This window comes from Symphalangus syndactylus, chromosome 9, assembly GCF_028878055.3.
Source record: "Symphalangus syndactylus isolate Jambi chromosome 9, NHGRI_mSymSyn1-v2.1_pri, whole genome shotgun sequence".
NCBI lineage: Eukaryota > Metazoa > Chordata > Mammalia > Primates > Hylobatidae > Symphalangus > Symphalangus syndactylus.
In genome coordinates, this window is record NC_072431.2 from 135,659,498 (window position 1) to 135,676,394 (window position 16,897).

At 40.9% G+C, this 16,897-nt stretch overlaps 1 protein-coding gene across 3 annotated transcripts in view; it reads left to right on the forward strand.

Annotated features, from left to right (window-relative positions):
- Window positions 1-16,897, forward strand: part of GLIS3 (GLIS family zinc finger 3) — a 491,196-nt gene that overhangs the window by 196,848 nt on the left and 277,451 nt on the right. The window lies entirely within an intron of this gene.

Sequence of the window (16,897 nt, forward strand, 5' to 3'; positions counted from 1 at the left end):
AAAACTGTACATCTCTGAATCATATTTTCATGGAGTATCGGAAGTGAGCTTTTTTCCCCTTGTCTTCCCTGATTATCCAGGTGTCTTTTATCCTATGTTGTTGTACACCTCCATTTAAAAAATACAAATACTCTCTCTCATGTTTCCCGAAGTTATTTGTCTTCTTTCCTTGGGACTGAAATGCATGTAAGGGTGTAAGGTTAATGACTAGGATTGTGTGTGGTTTAACAGTTCAGCCCTGGCAGGGAGCAGAGCCAATTATGATGGAAGGGAAATGACTTCCCAGTGTAAACCTAGTACCCGCATACTACACCACCTGTTCTGGTTTCTGTTCTAGGAACTCTTTTACCAATATATAACAGAAAGAAAACTAAGTCAGATTGATAACACCGTGACCTTTTATTGTTACACAGTTTTACGTTTCAGAACATTCTTCTATAGTATGTGTCATTTTATTCTTACAAAATTCAGTATGGGAGGCAGAATGGGTGGTCTAATTGTTTCCAGTTTACAGGCTGGGAAACTGAGAGTCAGAGAAATTACGTGAGAGAATTGCCCAAGTTAAATTATTAAACAGATGACAGAGTCTTTATGTTATGATATAAATGTTTTCATTTTCACCCAAAATAATCTCTCAGGGTAAACAGAGAGATTAGGAATTTGAAGGTGAAAACAAATCTTTTATCAATTTAAATTCTCCGTGGAACGAGGTGAGGTATGAGTACAAGGCAGACATATTAAAATATGATATTTCTCTTCATATTTAATATGCAACTTATTGTATCCTGCAAAACAGAAACCAATAGCAATTAAGTTTGGAAGGGACTTAGAGAGAGTCAAACCCCATTTTGGAGCAGGACTTTGTTATGGGTTGAATTACATTCCCCTAAAAGAGATATGTTGAAGTCATCGCCCCCAGTACGTCAGAATGTGACACTGTGTGAAAACACGGTCTTTTCAGAGGGAATCAAGTTGAAATGCATTCATTAGGGTAGGCCCTAGTTCAATGCAACTGGTGTTCTTATAAAAAGGAGAAAGTTGGACACAAAGACATGTGTGCATTGGGGGAAGGTGATGTGAAAAGATAGAGGCACCGGGGGGCAACTCCAAGTGAAGGTGAAGGCAAGGATTGGAGTGATGCATCTACAAGCCAAAGATTGCCGGCAAACTACCAGAAGCTAGCAGAGAGGCATAGAACCGATTCTCCTTCAGAGCCCTCAGACCCACATCTTGATTTCAGACTTTCAGCCTGCAGACCTGTGAGATGATACATTTCTGTTATTTTAAGCCAGCCATTAAAGACGATGCATTTCTGTCATTTTAAAGTTGTGATGCTTTGTCATAGCAGCCCTAGGAATCCAGACTTCCCTGTGTGCTGGCCACTTGCAGGCTCCTGCAGGTGCCCCCGCCTCTTATTCCTTCTTGCCGTCATGACTGCAGTAAGCCATGCTGCGGGACATTGCACTTTGTCTTGAGGGCAGTGGGAAGGGTCAACCAGATGTGTCTTTGGGACACGTTCTGGTCTGTTATGCATCAGAGCTTCAGACTTACTTGTAGTGTGTGTTTTCTGAAGCTGACTGTCGGGAATTTTGGGATCAACACATTGAGACCTGGATGTGAGTATCTCCTACTTTGAGCTCTGCATGCGGGTTTATGTCTGTTGGCAGTACGTGAGAACTAATTTGGGGTGACAAATGAGTAAGTTTCTAGGGGAAATTAATTCAAGAGTATGTTTTTATTTAAATCATGATCCTTGGAATTTTACATTTCCATTTTGATCATAACTTTTTAGTATAAACAGAAAGTAAAAGGATAAAGAAGTATGACGTTATGGCAAAGGATGAGGCAGAATATTTCAATAAATTTGAGATTACGTTTTTAGAACTATACCGATGGTTTTAAGGCACAGTTGTAGGATACATAGTTGGGAGAAAGAAATGTTGCAGAGGCCTTAGTTCACATCCAATTAATCTCTCAGGGTAATTTGTTTACTGGATTCTGCTGCCAAACCTATGGGTTGCTTTCTTCAGGGGTGAGGGTTAGTTGATGAAGCCATTTGTTATGTTTCTGTTACACCGTGTATCGATCTTGCTCATGGAAAATGTTAGTGGTGTCCCTTCTATATCATTCATCTTCTACTCCTCCATTCATTATTTCCAGCCCCCCATTAGTAATTCTTGTGTCACAGAGGGACATCTCATTAGGAATATACCAAGGTCAGTGAATGACATGGCTTTGTGTTGCTGCAAAATTTTTTTTAAAGGCAGTCATTACTCAGATTGCAAAAGGGAATTAGCATTTAAGTAAGAAAGTGTTACAAAGTTTTGAAAGTGAATTCTTCCGTAGCTTCAGTGAGATCCTGAGAGATGGGAATTTGTTTTTACTTTCATATCTCTCAACTACACCAGCAATTAATTTTTTTTTTTTTTTTTTTTTTTTGAGTCAGTGTCTTGCTCTGTCGCCCAGGCTGGAGTGCAGTGGTGCGATCTCAGCTCACTGAAAGCTCCGCCTCCCAGGTTCACGCCATTCTCCTGCCTCAGCCTCCTGAGCAGCTGGGACTACAGGTGCTCGCCACCACGCCCGGCTAATTTTTTGTATTTTTAGTAGAGATGGGGTTTCACCGTGTTAGCCAGGATGGTCTCGATTTCCTGACCTCATGATCCGCCTGCCTCGGCCTCCCAAAGTGCTGGGATTATAGGCTTGAGCCACCGCGCCTAGCCTAGCTCTTCATTCTTTAATCATCCAGTGTCCTGCTGTGTGGAAGACTCTATGGGCCTTTCAGTGTGATGCTGAGACCCTGCTTTTAAACAGTTATGAACTATTTCTGATATACATAAAACTGTCAGAGTAATATGACAAATACCAAAATAGACCGATGGAACCGATTGGAGCCCAGAAGTGACCCACAAAATAAATTGAAAATATTTTAGAATTCAGACTTTTTTGTTTTGTGGGTTTTGCGTGTGTGTGTGTCTTAATTGGTTAGTGGGCCTTCCCACTGCTGTTGTGGATGATGCAAATCTGGCACCATTGGGGTTCTTAGGATATGATCTCAATGAACTGCCTGTGTTTATCAGAGTCAGGATTTAACCAGGAGATATTTTTCATATTGAGCAATCCAATGTGCTTCACATTCGACAACAATAGCACTGCACATACCGATGGTTGTTTTTATTCTAAAATATTTTATCCTGGCAAAATATTTTGGTCAGTATGCGAAGCTGGTAAAATCTCTGGCATTTTGCATTGAATTACCCATAAATTCCTGAGATCTTTAATCAAAAAAGGGGGAGGAAGCTGGCGGAGGTGGTCCTAGGAGATGCCTCCTCCCTTCCTCTGCCTTCTCACTGAAGGGTGTGCTGGTGACTTCTAGGAGAGAGTGACAAGACCATCAGCTGAGCCCACCCCGTCTTGCCCAGGTGGGCACTGAGGCCCAGGATTTCGTCTAGGCCTGCATGTTTCCCTATTCCTTCTTCTAGGATAGACATCCCATTATGTTATAGATCTTCACTCAAGCAGAGACTCACTCATACTTTTTTTTACTTTGAATCCTGGAAGAATATTTTCCTTTTGACTCTTAATTTATGGTAGAGGCAATATCAGTTCTCTGTGGCTTTTGGTGGCAGGCAGATGGAAGAAAGGATGTTCCTGCCCCAGCAAGTTGGAGATGTGCGGGTCGCCAAACCTTTAGGGCTCTAATGGGAGGAAGATTTCTGTGAACAGAAGCCCTCCCCATGGAGTAAGGAGTGACTTGCTTCCAGCGTATCTCACCCTTTGTTTCCTTTCCACCTTTACTTATTTATGTATTTATTTGAGACAGAGTTACGCTCTGTTGCCCAGGCTGGAGTGCAGTGGCGTGATCTCGGCTCACTGCCCTCTCTGCCTCCTGGGTCCAAGAGATTCTCCTGCCTCAGCCTCCTGAGTAGCTGGGATTACAGGCACCCGCCACCATGCCTGGTTAATTTCTGTATTTTTAGTAGAGATGGGGTTTTGCCATGTTGCCCAGGCTGATCTTCAACTCCAGGGTCCAAGAATCCACCTGCCTTGGCCTTCCAAAGTGCTGGGATTACAGGCATGAGCCACCACATCTGGCCAACCTCCTTTAGTTTATAAGCTGTTCTCCGCCCCCTTCACTTCTGCCTCTCCCCTCTCCTCTCTCTCCAGCCTTGTTTAGAAGACTGGATCACATCACAGATAACTCTCCTGAACTCAGGGAGGGAATCGTCCTCACTAGGAGTAAATTCAGATTAAAAGTAATTTTAATTTAGTCCTTCATCCACTAACTTTAAGTAAATTCAGTAAGGACTCCACCACCCCCAGCTCCAACCCCACCTCTAAAAATTATAAATGACTACTGAATTAAAGAAAGGGCCATTGAGAACTTAGAGTTCTGGAGTTACTTGCAGGGTGAATGTGTTACTTTTGTTTTTCGTATGAGTTAACAATACAAATGACCTTTCAGTTGAAAACTATTCCTGGACTATGTAGGAGTGATTCACTTATGTCCTTACAACACAACTGGTAGGAAAAAAGAACCAAACACCCAAATTTATTTTAGTCTAAACAGAGTTAATTAACCGCACATCGTCTGGTTATTTTAGCACTATGTAGAAACAGAGATTTTAAGTCGCTTTTGGTGATTCAGAGTTTGTTTGTTTTTTTTTAAATGTGAACTATTTAATCCTTTGGTTAATGAATTTATCTTTGTTTTTTTCTCCTTATTTTCCTTTAAAAATATATCTCTCTTCTTTGCATTTAGATGTATTTCTGTTGTGACAAAATGTGTGATAGAGACTTTTTTTTTCTTTTTATAGGTTACTGGGTGTAGAGAAAATACAACAAAGAGCAAGGAGCCCATTTTTGTAGGCAGAACCATTTAGGTTTGATTCCTTGCTCTGTAACTTGTTGGCTTTGAAACCAGGGCAGCGACTTCTCTGAATGTCAGTTTCCTAGCCTGTAAAAAGAGGCTAATGATACTTACCTTGTGGAGTTGTTGGCAGGGTTAAGAGATGTAATGGAGAACTACAATGGCAGACAATTAGTAGGAACTCACTTCTTAAGTGTTGATTCCTTTTTCCTTTTGTGTGGGTTTAGCTCAGTTTAGCTGTAGTATAGATGGATCATTAAACATGAAGGAAATTTATAGCTCGCTTACTTTCATCATTCATGGATGAGTAGTGGTGTCTTGTTCAAGAGGACAGAATTGTTGGTAGAGGAAACATTAGAACTCATATGTTCTTTTCTTAGGCCCAGACTCTTCCTCTTCTAATATAGCTTGACCCATCATTCAGTAATCCTTACTGTTGAATTCTATAAAACATAGCAGCCACTTCTGCAACCCTCCCAATCTAGTCCCACCAAAAGATTTGGAGTTAAGAGCAAATACAGTCTCAATCTCCATCTACGTACTAGTGAAAGCAGAGTTACAGTACATATAATTTGTAGGTCCTGTGGTTGTGACGAAACCCCTTCATTGCTGTCTCTCCTGAAATTTAGAAATACTCAGAATTTGGATAGCTTTTTGGTATAGCATGAGTTGACACCCGGTTAAAACATTTATGTCCAGAAGTAGAAAGGCTAGTTGAAAGGATGTGTACATAGAACAGAGAATACTAGAGGCTGGGAAGGGTAGGGGGAAGGCAGAGATAGGGAGAGATTTGTTAAAGGATACAAAATTACAGCTAGATAGGAGGAATAAGTTCTAGTGTTTCATTCATCTGCAGGATGACAATAGTTAATAATAACATAGTATATATAGTTTCAAATAGCTAGAAGGAGGATATTGAATATTCCCAACAAAAAGAAATGATGAATGTTTGAAATGATGGATATGCTAATTAGCATGATCTGATCACTATGTATTACAGGTATTGAAACATCACTATGTGCTCCATGAATATGTACAATTATTATGTTAAATAAAAATAAAAGTAGGCGATTAAAAATACTTCATTTGATATATAGCAAATGTCTTTGCATTGTGATTTTAAAATTTTCTCCTAGTTTGTGAGCCAAATAACTTCAAGTGGCTACATTAAAATAAGCCATCGGATCTAAGATCATTAATTTTAAGGCCTCCTAATTTTAGGAATGTTAAATGAGAACATGTTGCCTTAGAATAGAAGAAATGTACAGGCATGGTCGTTTAACAGTGGCTAGTTGAGAAATGAGAGTATTTGGATTTTGATATGTGCACGTAAATACTCTTATAGGTTTTATGACGTTCATTCAGTTATTTATGAATGTTCAATTGTATTTGCCATGGTAGTAATGGAACATTCCTGTTACAGGCTGAGGATTGTAAAATGTTACTAATCTAAGTTGTTCAGGATCATACTATCCCACTTTGACCTCTATAGCACTGGCACATAACCTGTCTCTAAAAATAGGAACTAGGAAGTCTATTTTATTTAGAGTAAAACAATAAAAATTAAAACAGAGTAGATGTTGGCAGATTTCACTTACATAGGAGATTGTACCGATTTACACTCTCACTAGCCATATATGAGCGTGTCAGTTTCTCCTACATCTCACCAACACAGTATATTAGCAAGACTCTGATATTTGCTAATCTGGTAGGTAAGAAATGTTTGTCTTTTTAATAATTTGATGACCCAGCTTTTTTCCTCAGTTCCTCTTGTTCCTCCTTTCCTCTTCTCTTCTATGTTCCATTCCCATCCCTTTCTGTCTATCATCAGGTATTTTTGGTTGAGATTTTCAATTGCTTAAAGCCATTTATTGGGAAGCATCCACTGAACAGATGATCTGGAAGAACCCAGAGTTCAGATATTTGCAGGAAACTGAATTAAACGAGGATGAAAAAAGCAACAAATCACTCTTAAGAACTAGTCAGCAGCAAACTATTGATTCAATACACAGTTATGACCTAAAATTCCACAGTTTCTGAGATGAAATATTATAAGGTGAGACCTCAGGGTTACTGAAGTATTGATAAGGCCTTCTGGTCAACTTGTCTTGTCATAGCCAAAGAATACATGTTTGGCCTTAAATGGCCTAAAATTTAAAAATATATATATATATTTAGCAGCGTGAAATCCAGCACACATAGCTGCAATCTAGAAGAGTTGCAGATATACAAATCAAACTCAGCCAGTGGGTCAGCAAGGAAGCTGAAGGTGCCTTGTCCTGTGATAAGCTTCCTCAAGACCGGTGTCCAGTCTTCTGAGTATTTATAGCCCCTTATCATACCACTGGAAGGCCAAGCCCATAGTAAGCATTTGCTCCTTGCCGGTTTAAAATGTGCTAGAAAACCAAGTGACTTTGGATTTAGGGCCAGCACCCTGAGTTATTTTTAAGCCTTCAGGCCACCCTTCTGTTCAGGCTTTGGCTGAATAGCCCCTGCCAACCCTAGGGAGGAAGCACCGAGTCTCTGAGTCTGCCCTCCTCTGTCCTCCACATGCCTTGGTTCTTCCCTTGTGCACGCTTTGCAAGAGCTGGCCTTACTCAGTGAAAACATTGGGAGCAAAGTGACTGGCTCTTTTCAGTATTTTTCCAGCAGGAACATTCATTCATTATATTAACATTTTTTTTGCCAGGCAGCATAGCATAGTGATTAAGAGCATGGACTCTGGAGCCAGACTGCCTGGATTTAAATCATGACTCTGCCACTTACAGGCTGTGAGGCCAGCGTGTTACTTTTCCACTTAGTGCTTCATTTTTCTCATCTGTAAATGAGGATAATTAAATATACATGCAGGCATGTGCCACATAACAACATGTTGGTCAAAGAGTGGCTATGTACACATACAGTGGTGGCCCCATAAGATTATAAAGGAGCTGAAAAATTCCTATCACCTACTGACGTCATTGCTAATGTCACATCATGGAGCAATTCATTATTCACGTGCATGGGGGTGATTCTGGTGTGATCAAACCTATTTCACTGCCAGTTGCATAAAAATAAAGCACCTATGGTTATGTACAGCACATAATACTTGATAATAAAAATCTGTGTTACTGGTTTATGTATTTACTATACTATACTTTTTTTTTTTTTTTTTTGAGACAGAGTCTCGCTGTCGCCCAGGCTGGAGTGCAGTGGCGTGATCTCGGCTCACCGCAGGCTCCGCCCCCCAGGGTTCACACCATTCTCCTGCCTCAGCCTCCCGAGTAGCTGGGACTACAGGGGCCTGCCATCTCGCCTGGATAATTTTTGTTTTGTATTTTTAGTAGAGACAGGGTTTCACTGTGTTAGCCAGGATGATCTCGATCTCCTGACCTCGTGATCCACCTGCCTCGGCCTCCCAAAGTGCTGGGATTACAGGCCTGAGCCACCACAGCCGGCCTATATTATACTTTTTATTATTATTTTAGAGTGCTTTCCTTCTATTTATAAAAGAAAGTTAATAAAAGAGCCTCAGGTCGCTCCTTCAGGAGGTATTTCAAAAGAAAGCATTGTTATTATAGGAGATGACAGCTCCAGGCTTATTACTGCCCCTGAAGACCCTCCAGTGGGACAAGATATGGAGGTGGAAGACAGTGATATTGATGATCATGACCCTGTGTAGGCCTAGGATAATGTGTGTGTTCATGTCTTACTTTTCAACAAAAAATTTAAAAAGTTTAAAAAAAATTTAAAAAGCTTATGCAATAAGGAAATAAAGAAAGGAAATATTGTGATGCAGCTGTACAGTGTGTTTATGTTGTAAACTGAGTCCTTTTACAAAAGAATCAAACAAAAAATAAAGTTTATTGGGAGGCTGAGGCAGGCAGATCACGAGGTCAGGCAATCGAGACCATCCTGGTTAACATGGTGAAAAAATTAGCCGGGTGTGGTGGTGGGCACCTGTAGTCCCAGCTAGTCGGGAAGCTGAGATAGGAGAATGGCGTGAACCCAGGAGGCGAGGCTTGCAGTGAGCCGACACTGTGCCACTGCACTCCAGTCTGGGCAACAGAGCGAGACTCTGTCTCAAAAAGAAAAATTGTAAAAAAGTTACAGTAAGATAAATTTTTTATTAAAGAAAGAAAATTTTTTAATAGATTTAATGTAGCCTAAGTGTACAGTATTTGTAAAGTCTACAGTTGTGTACAGGAATGTCCTAGGGTCTCATGTTTCTCAGCACTCACTCACCCAGAGCAACTTCCAGTCCCACAGACTCCATTCCTAGTAAGTGCTCTATACAAGTGTACCATTTTTTATCTTTTATATGGTATTTTTACTGTACCTTTTCTATGTTTGGATACCATACCATAGTATGTTTGGATATGTTTAGATACACAGATACTTATTGTATTACTCTATTCTCACGCTGCTATAAAGAACTGCCTGAGACTGGGTAATTTATAAAGAAGAGCGGTTCCGCAGGGCTGGGGAAGCCTCAGGAAACTTACAATCGTGGCCGAAGGGAAAGCAAACACGTCCTTCTTCACATGGTGGCAGGAAGGAGAAGGGAGAGTCGAGCGAAGGGGGATGCTCGCCGTAAGTACAGTCTGCTGTTCATACAACAAAATCACCTAACACATTTCTCAGAACATAGTCTTGTCATTAAGTGACACATGACGGCACATTCATACTTACATGGTTGTGTGTGTGTGTATGTGTGTGTGTGTGTGTGTATGTGTGTGTGTGCGTGTAGTCTAATGAAGTGCCTGGCTTATAGTAAGTGATCTGTGTTTATTATTACTGTTTTTATTTTTATTTCCACTAAGGATAAATGGAAAATGCTTACTGTGAGCAACCAATCTTACAAACGTTTAATTATTTTTTAACTTAATTTTTTTTGAGACAGGGTTTCACTCTGTTGCCCAGGCTGGAGTGTGATGATTTGATCATGGCCCACTTCAGCCTCGAACTCCCAAGCTCAAGAGATCCTCCCATCTCAGCCTCCCAAGTAAAGTAGCTGGGACTACAGATGTACAGCACCGCGTCTGGCTAATTTTTTTAACATTTTTAAAATTATTTTTGTAGAGATGGGGTCTCACTGTGTTTACCAGGCTGGTCTCCACCTCCTGGACTCAAGCGATCTTCCCACCCGAGACTCCCAAAATGTTGGGATTACAGGCATGAGCCACCATGCCTAGCCTCAAACGTTTTATACATACTAACTTTACTTGCAACAGCTTCGTGGATATCATCATCCCCCTTTTTATAGAGGGACACTAAGGCACAAAGAGGTTAAGTAAATTGCTCAAGGAACCTACCTAAGTTAGAAAATGGCTGAGCTGGGGTTCGCAGTCAGATTCTAGAACGTGCAGTTGTAATGACTGTGCTATGCATGAAACTTCTCTTGCAGAATGTGCAGTCTAGTGACTCCAGCATACCAGCAATAGTAATAGTCACAACCTCAGCAGTAGCAGTTAACAGAGGGTGTGTTTTGTGCTATGCTTACCACTTCACATGCTTAAGCTCGTCTCTTCTTCCCTGGGCCTTAAGAGGGAGCTACTATTAGGGGAAACTAAGGAACACTGGATGCCTTGGCCACCAGGTGGTGGAGCCATAATTTGAGCCTAAACCTGTCTGATTCCAGTGTCCTTGCCCTGAATACCACCCTGAGCGCTTCCAGTTGGGATTCTGTATCTTGGACCAGGTGGTCCAAGTGCTATGTGTTCAGTGGACTTGGGAGCTTTCCCTTTTCTTTCTGCCCTTAGCTTTGTCTCACTTGATTCTGCCTGGAGAGCCTCATTAATTTTTTTTTTAAACTTTAAGTCCCAAAGAAGGCTAAACTACAGATTCTGTGTCACATCCTGGGTACTGTAGCCAAGTCTTATTTTGTTTTTATTGAGTGTGAATCAGTTTTAGATCCTCGAGATGAATGAATTCAAGTGCTTTTCTTAAACTCAAATCAAATATTTATTGAGCCAGGACCACAATTTGAATCTGTTGGGGCTGTAGGCAGGAAGGCAGCACTAAGGAGAAGTCTAGTGTTTCCCAAAAGATAATGAGGACTGTGGGCCTTTGTAGAAGGGAAGGGGCAATGCCAGTCACCTGTATGACAGCTCTGCCTAGAATGGGTTTTAGGGATGGGATCCACTTCTGGGACAAGTGCTTTGACAAAGGTGGTATGGGAATAGGAATCATACCCCCCTGCAGTCCGTGTGAGCCCAGGCCGGACAACCCACTGACACAGGGCAGAAGGGAGCAAGCAAGGAGCAGAGTTCTGGACGTTGCACCCCTCTGCCGAGGGCATGGCACACAGGGAGAGGAACCATTTTGTCTGAACAAAAATAAATACTCCTCTTTATGATCACCCAGAAATGTGGATTTTTCCCCTCATCACTGTCTAATTAGTGGAGACACCTGAGAATTCAATTTTTATGGTTTTTTTTTTTTTTTTTTTTAATTGTTCTTGTTGTTTTTGTCAGGGTCTTGTTTGTTGCCCAGGCTAGAGTGCAGTGGCTGATCGTAGCTCACCATAGCCTCGAACTCCTGGGCTGAAGCGATCCTCCCACCTCAGCCTCCCAAGTAGCTGAGACTACAAGTATACACCACCATGCCCGGCTAATTAAAAAACAAAAATTGTAGAGATGGGGTTTGCCCAGGCTGGTTTCAAACTCCTGGCCTCAGGAGATCCTCCTGCTTGGTCTCCCAAAGCACTGGGATTACAGGTGTGAGCCACCACACATGGCCATTTTTTTGTGTTTTTAACATTTTGGCAATATTCTTCATTAATAATTCCTCAGCAATTTTATAATAATAATATATTTTCCTTTTTTCATATTTATGTTGATTGAATTTGTAAGGTCATATATGTAAATACACAGTTTTTTATTAACTTATACACACACATATACATTTTCTCTTAAAATGTTTCCTTCACCTACAGGTGAAGGAAAAAAAATGTTATCCACTCTTCAAGATTAGACTGTTTAGACGTCTTCATTTTTCGTTTTTGAGATATACCAGCATTAAACAGCAATTTTCAGAGGTGATACGTGTCTTGTTAGTACTGTTCCATTTATACAATGGATCAATGCATCCCCACAAAACCTGAGTTTAAACTTCCACACTGCAGTTGAGACAGACATGAATATTTGGGTTATTAAGAAACATAAAAAACTAGGCCACATCAAAATATTTGGGACTAGTTCATAAAAAATAGAAGTAAAGCAAACATTTACAGTTTGTTTTAAAGCAAGTTGCCGGGGAAAGTCTTTCTACCAGCTTTGTTTTAACACAGCTCATGGATATAGATGTTTCTGTCAAAATTAAGTCATTAGTGACTCCATCTGAGGAGCTGTCTATTCCATTTTCTTCTCGAGGAATGAAGACAGGCCTTTTGGGGTGAAACCCTTTGGACTGGCAGCCTGCCATGTAGGATTCTGGCTGTGAAGTATCTCAACTTTTGAAAAGAAATATCCATTTTGGCCTGGGCTTTAAAATGTGGGACTTCATAAATGTGAAACTGCATAATTTTATTTCCGTCATAGTAAAAGGCACTAAAATTTACAAGGAATGCCACACTAGACCATAGGTTCCTTGAGGAGAAGGGACAAGGTCACATTTATTGCATTACTCTCTGGCATTAGGAATACATCCCATATATAGTTGGTGCTCAGTAAATATTTATTGAAGAGAATTCCATCTACAATGGGGGAGTAGCCAGTTTTAAGAAATAAGAAGATAATTTTCCTGTGAATTTTGACTTGTAATCTTTCAAAGTTGGTTTAAGGAACAGACACAAGATTAAGTCGCTTAGGACCAACTTAGGATAAGGAAAGTAAGGGAGGATTGTACTTCTGTTGACTGTCATTCATCTCTCATTTCAGTGGGCACTAATCAAATGAGAACATTTATTTTTCCTACCTTTCTCTCTTCTTTAATTATTTGATTCACCAAATAATTCTTAGCCTAAGCATATGTTTTATGCCAAGGATTGGGCTAGACCCACAGAACTGCAAAGGTGAATAAAAACCAATGCCTTCTCCCAAAAGGAGGCAGGTCAGTAAATTAAATTAAGTGTGGCTGGTGCCCCGATAGAAGGATTGATGTACATGATACTAATCTCTCTTTTTTCATCTCCTTTCTTTCCCTTCTTCTTTATTTCTCTCTTTCGGAAGCTGAATTCTTTTCTTTTTTTTTTTTTTTTGTTGAGACGGAGTCTCACTCTGTCGCCCAGGCTGGAATGATGCAGTGGCTCAATCTCCACTCACTGCAAGCTCCGCCTCCCGGGTTCACACCATTCTCCCGCCTCAGCCTCCCGAGTAGCTGGGACTACAGGCGCCCGCCACTGCGCCCAGCTAATTTTTTGTATTTTTAGTAGACACGGGGTTTCACCATGGTCTCAATCTCCTGACCTCGTGATCCGCCCGCCTTGGCCTCCCAAAGTGCTGGGATTACAGCTGAATTCTTGTAGGTTATGTTGGGGTTGAAGACAAAGCCAGATCTGCCATGGCTGTGCTCACACCTTGTCTAGCCAGTGAGCTGAGTTCGACTGTGGCAAAGGCATTGAGGAGTTGTTAGTGCATGAATGACATGTGGACTCTGTCTAGGGCAGTCTAAAGTTCACTGGGGACCAATCCACGTACGTAACTAACCATAATGCGAGATGGACAATAGTAAGTGAGGTAACCAAGGTATGGATAAATTCCTGTGTGGAGGGACCAAAGAGAATAATTCCTTGTGGGTGTGGGTGGGAAGAAACTGAAGGCTTCATGGAGGAAGTGGTCAGGCCTGGACTGTGTAGCAGGATTGGTACCTTACCCTTAGTTCGTGTAGGAATATGAGTACTAAAAATTTCAGTATTAGTTACTCAATGAATGTTTTTTCACCTCTGTGAATTCTATGATGCTGTACCTTTCCCCCTTAAATCTGTTGTTTTTTTGACGTTTCATGTGGGTGTTAATACAACTCTGTTTTTAAGCTCAATGAGACCAGAGCCCACATCCTGTACTTTTTGCTTTTCTCCATATCATGGGGTTTTCAAACTGTTCCCTGGCACTGAATACTTTAGTTGGGGTATTTTCACTGGAGGAGGGAGGCCTTAGATCTATCAGGAAATTGCCGATTGTTTTCCTGTTTTGTTTATGAGGCTATCATTTCAGAATCTATTTTCCTTTTCTTCTTTCATCTCAAAACTTCTTTCCTCTTCACTCAGTAGTGGTTCTGTACAGTTTTGGATGTGCACATATTTAAGGCTCTCACTTGAAAGTATGTTTTCCTACCACGAGTGGAGAAGGAATAATAAATATTTATCCATGACCTAAATAAGGGATGAAAAAACAGCTGATACATTTTTATAGCTATTCTACCTCTGTACTCATCTGACCATAGTAAACCTAGTATTTATTATTTTTACTTATTAATAATATTTTAGGTTTTGTCTTCTTTGCCTCCACTTAACATGATTTATTGGCTGCAAACAAGTATAGTTACTCCTTTTATTTTCATTTCAGATTTTGCCGTGTTTTCAGGGCCAGTCCAACTCAGTTAAACAATTACAAGTTGACTGCCACATGTACACATAGCACGAAACTAGGATAGTGTAGAGGATGCAGAGGTGAAGAGTAGGGAGCCTCTGCCATCTAGGGGTTCAAGGTCCAATGTGGAGGGCATGTCTGTAAATCATGCCGTTATCAGTTAGCCTGTGGAGAATGCTACAAGTGAAGAACAGCAAGGCTCTGTGGGACTTGAGGGGAAAAAGAGATTAATCTCCACAGGGGTTATTCAAGTTCATGGGTCTCTCTAGTTAGTGAAGTTGTTCATGATACTGAAAGTCCCCACTGTGCCCAGTGCCAGGCACATGCCGTAGAGCCTCCTCAGCACTGTTTTGACAAGTGATACATTTACATGGTAAAAAAAATCTAAAACTCTCCAAGAGGACATACAGTGGAAAGTCAGTCTCTTAACATATTCCGTCATCCTTCCTCTCTGGAGACACACGCTTTTCACAATTTCCTGTGTCTGACTGATTGTTAAAGATTTGTTTTCTGGAAGATCCTTTTTCAATTTTATTGAGTTCAACCCAATGTAATAAACATTGTGCATATGTGCCAGGTGCTGTGTTAGGTCGTGGGAATACCAGGAATAGGATCCTGGTCTCTGAGAGCTCACAGTATGATACACATAAAGTTATGGCTTGGAATATGACATATTCAGCGATATGATGGAGATATGGGGAAGTGCTGTGATAACTCAGAGGAGGGAATGAATGACTCATTGCCCCAGAGTGGGGTTGGGGAAGTTTCATAGAGGTCATGATTCTTCAATTGGGACTTGGGGGATGAGGATTTCACTAGACTGAGGTGGAGACAAGTAAATTATATGCCAAAAGAGTGATATGTTCAAAGAAATAGAATACTCAAAATACATGTCTGAGTAGGATATGTGCAGTGGTAGTTACATTCGGTGTTTGAGGTCAAATTGTCAGAGACATTGGATTTCTGATCCTGTGAAGTTTGGACAACTCGTGTAAGGACAAAGAAATAGTTAAAAGCATGTGCACATGGCAGTCACTTTAACATAGCTGTCTTTTAGAAGGATAATTGTATTAGGCTGTTCTTCCATTGCTATAAAGAAATACCGGAGACTGGGTAATTTATGAGAAAAGAGGTTTAATTGGGTCAGAGTTCTGCAGGCTTTACAGGAAGCATAGTGGCGTGTGCTTCTGGGGAGGCCTCAGGAAGCTTCTACTCATGGCAGAAAGTGAAGGGGAAGAAGGCAACATGAACATCACTTAGCAAAAGCAGGAGCAAGAGAGAGAGTGAGGTGCCACCATTTTTAAACAATCAGATCTCAGGAGAATTCACTCACTATTTCCAGGAGAGCATCAAGGGGATGGTGCTAAACCATTCATGAGAAATCCACCCCCATGATAAAGCTAGTCACCTCCTACCAGGCCTCACCTCCAACAGTGGGGATTACACTTCGACATGACATTTGGGCAGGGACAAATATTTATAATATATCAATACTTTTGATGGTTCTCAGAAGGATAGAATGGGCAGGGGAGAAAGGGTCAGTGTAGAGATCAGTGGGGATTTTAATTCTGGCTATCACATGGACAGGATAAAATGAGAAGGTGTCAGTGGCCATGAAGAAAAGTGAGGTCTGAGAGATACTACAGAAGGAGACGTGGTGAGATCTGCTGCTGCAGGAAGACACCAGCAATCTGGAGAGAAACAAAGCATCTTCAAAATGCAGAGTAAGAAATGAGAAGAAAAAAGGACCCTTTGAAAATATCAATGTTTAAATGGAGGAAAAATTTTAAAAAAAGCCATCAGTGATAGAGGCAAACCGATTGATTATAAAGGCAGAATGACAGTAGAGAATAGCAGAGTGGTGGGAGTTTGAGCAGGGAGTGTTCCTTAGTGTCTGACCATTGCTTTACTTGACCTGAAGTCATGTCAAGATTGAGAGAGAGCTTTTTATTTATCCATTCCTTCATTTGCAAACTGTTTTGTTGTTTCTTTTGAGTATATAATTTTATGTATCAACACAAACAAGATCATTTTCTGTGTGCTTTTTTTATTCCTCCCCAAAGTTTTTGCATTGCTTTGTTTGTAAAACTTGATAGTCACTTTTCATCCGGGATGGAGTCACCCTTATGTGCGTCTTTTTGACCTGCATCAATGTGAATGCAAGAGGCTTCTTTAAGAACACAGTGCCAAGCGTTTTGGAAGATTCCTGTGCATGGATTGAGATGTACAGATTAATGGACACAGTCTTAACGCGGTGTTCTAGAAACAGCGTCAGTCCACATGAAGAGGAAGCCAAGGAGTTTGTTAGGTCACCAGAGCCCGGAGCTTCAAGCGTAGCTTTACTGTACGGCATGCTTCTGTTGTTTATAACTTTCTGTAATGTGTGATAACAAAGAGCAGTGTGTGGTAACAAAGAACACTCTGTTACCACGAGTTATTTTAACCACCATCCTTCGGCTGCTCAGCCTTTTTTCCCCTTCTTCCTCACAGCTCCGTTTCTGGCTCCATGTCTCCGTCACCC